Genomic DNA, 3,111 nt, shown 5'->3' on the forward strand with positions numbered 1-3,111 from the left:
AAGAATATGTATACAGTGTTATATTTTTGTTGATGTAATAAACAGTGTATATTTTTGTTGATGTAATAATAAACAGAGTGAAATGTAAAAAAAAAAGTTTGTATGTGATTTTTGCCTTTATTTCAGTTAATTTAATGAAAACAATTGTGACTATAATATAATCACAGGATAAGTGTACAGCATATTCCTTGTTTCTGGATGAATAGTTATACCTTGTATTTGATTTCATCAAATGGAATGCATACTTTGATCGCTCTTGTAATAACTTTAACAATGACCTTCAACATTTTACCAGCTCCAAGTTTCCAGGAGAGTAGTACAGACCCGAGGCTTTGGGACACCTGTTACTTGGATGTCTAGCTTAATGTGATTGGCTCCTGAATATATTTGGCAAAACAAGAAATGACCTAGGTTTCGGCTAACAGGACATAAGAAGCGGGCTAATTTAAGAAATTACAAAAATCACCAAACACATGTTTGGGTCCTGTAAATTGTAATATGGGATTGGAATTAGAGAGGGATATATATATATATATAGTTTCCTTGTTTGTTTGTTCATCAATTTGTTTGCATCCGATGGACAAGTTATCCCAACAGTGGATGGGGCCCATTTGAGTGAAATAAAATGGTTAGGGTTATAGGTAAAAACTAGGGTAGGTCAGGGTACCTTAATACACGTTTTTATGTCCTTACCAATAATTTTAATTGCTGCAAGTAACCTCCCCTTTCAGGCAATAACTTTTGTGAAATCTACTGCAGGTAAAAGACAGATGACCTACTGATATATAGATGGCTATTTGATGACATACTCCTTCATGGAGATCATAGTCCAGTACTGGTATTGTGGGCATGATTAGGTCAACTTTCCATATGTGACGGGAACGACTTTTAAATCCTCGTGATACAATCGAAAGATGTTTCCATATTTGACGGGAACGACTTTTAAATCCTCGTGATACAATCGCAAGATATTTCCATATGTTCCATACAAGCAATAAAAATCAAATGCTTAAAAATATTGGAGATTGCTAAGTATGTTTATTTAGTCCTATTATGTTGTGGGTATATGTTTATATCGCCAGTGGAGGATCCTGTAACTGTTTACAGTGGAGGATCCTGTTACTGTGTACAGTAGAGGATCCTGTAACTGTTTACAGTTTAGGATCCTGTAACTGTTTACAGTGAAGGATCATGTAACTGTTTACAGAGGAGGATCCTGTAACTGTTTACAGTGGAGGATCCTGTAACTGTTTACAGTGGAGGATCCTGTTACTGTGTACAGTGAAGGATCATGTAACTGTTTACAGAGGAGGATCTTGTAACTGTTTACAGTGGAGGATCCTGTAACTTTTTACAGTGAAGGATCATGTAACTGTTTACAGAGGAGGATCCTGTAACTGTTTACAGTGGAGGATCCTGTTACTGTGTACAGTAGAGGATCCTGTAACTGTTTACAGTGGAGGATCCTGTAACTGTTTACAGTGAAGGATCATGTAACTGTTTACAGAGGATGATCCTGTAACTGTTTACAGTTGAGGATCATGTAACTGTTTACAGAGGAGGATCCTGTAACTATTTACAGAGGAGGATCCTGTTACTGTTTACAGTTGAGGATCATGTAACTGTTTACAGAGGAGGATCCTGTAACTGTTTACAGTTGAGGATCATGTAACTGTTTACAGAGGAGGATCCTGTTACTGTTTACAGAGGAGGATCCTGTTACTGTTTACAGTTGAGGATCATGTAACTGTTTACAGAGGAGGATCCTGTAACTGTTTACAGTTGAGGATCATGTAACTGTTTACAGAGGAGGATCATGTAACTGTTTACAGAGGAGGATCCTGTAACTGTTTACAGAGGAGGATCCTGTAACTGTTTACAGATGAGGATCCTGTAACTGTTTACAGTGGAGGGTCCTGTAACTGTTTACAGAGGATGTTCTAGCGGAGACCAGGGTAAGCCCGGCCAATCAGGACTGATATTTTTTGTAATGAGCAAATATTGACAACTTTGAGAACCTTAGAAGTCCAGTTTGCTGGGCGGGGACATTCACACGAAAGAAATGGCGAGAAAAATTCAATACTAAAATTACTAAAAGGGAGAAAGTTACTTTTTCCCGGGAGGGTAGAAAAAATCATGACCTCACTTCTAGTTTTGCAAACCTTCTGTACACCGAATTCCTAATTATTTATGTCATACGTGTAGCACAATGTCAGCTTCACATGACTATACAAAAAAGCCTAGCACTTACACATGACTATACAAACAAGCCTAGCACTGACTTTTGTGTTATTGTAATATACGGATTTATTGAAATATCATTTTCGAGCAGGTTTGGCTCACGATACCGGGGCTAGTTTGGCCTATATGCAACACACAGGAAGTATTGAAATTGGCGGGAAAATATGACGGTTCATGCTTTATGAACTCATAATTATGCTCCAACGTGGGCCGAATTACCCCAGACTGCCTGTCCGAACGTGCCCAAAGGCCATCCAAGATTCCAACAGAAAAAGCTGCATAATTCATCAAATACGGACGTGTTAGCCCTTTTGTTACAGTTTTTATGAAAGCCATGGAATTTAATAACTTCAAAATGCTGTACACACATACATTTCAACAAATGCCATATACTTCACAGAACGACAAATACAAATTGGCCGAAATTGCCCTGGTTTCCCCTTGATATTTGCTACATTATATAAACATGAAAAAGCTTTATTCAAATGAAGCAAATATGTTTAAGTTTAATTCATATTTTTTTCAGAACTACGCAAACACTTTAACTGTAGGTACATATACACTGTGCTGTTATGTCACGTGTCCATGGCTTGTGATTTAACGAATGTGATGGAGACAGCTGATTTATATGAACTCTGTACGCAGAATCCCTGTATGATATTATTTGTATTACTACAATATATTGGCAATAAAATATAGTGTAAACTAAGATATATATATTTGATATACTTGATATCGGGGCAATTTAAAAGCACTTATAGTTTTCCAATTATTACATTTTATGTTATAAATTTACATAGTACATGTATGAGTAATCTAAAAACAAAACAGAACAGAAAGCGTTTTAACATGTCGGTGGTAACTAATTTG

This window comes from Mizuhopecten yessoensis, unplaced genomic scaffold, assembly GCF_002113885.1.
Source record: "Mizuhopecten yessoensis strain PY_sf001 unplaced genomic scaffold, ASM211388v2 scaffold10313, whole genome shotgun sequence".
In the NCBI taxonomy this organism is placed as follows: domain Eukaryota; kingdom Metazoa; phylum Mollusca; class Bivalvia; order Pectinida; family Pectinidae; genus Mizuhopecten; species Mizuhopecten yessoensis.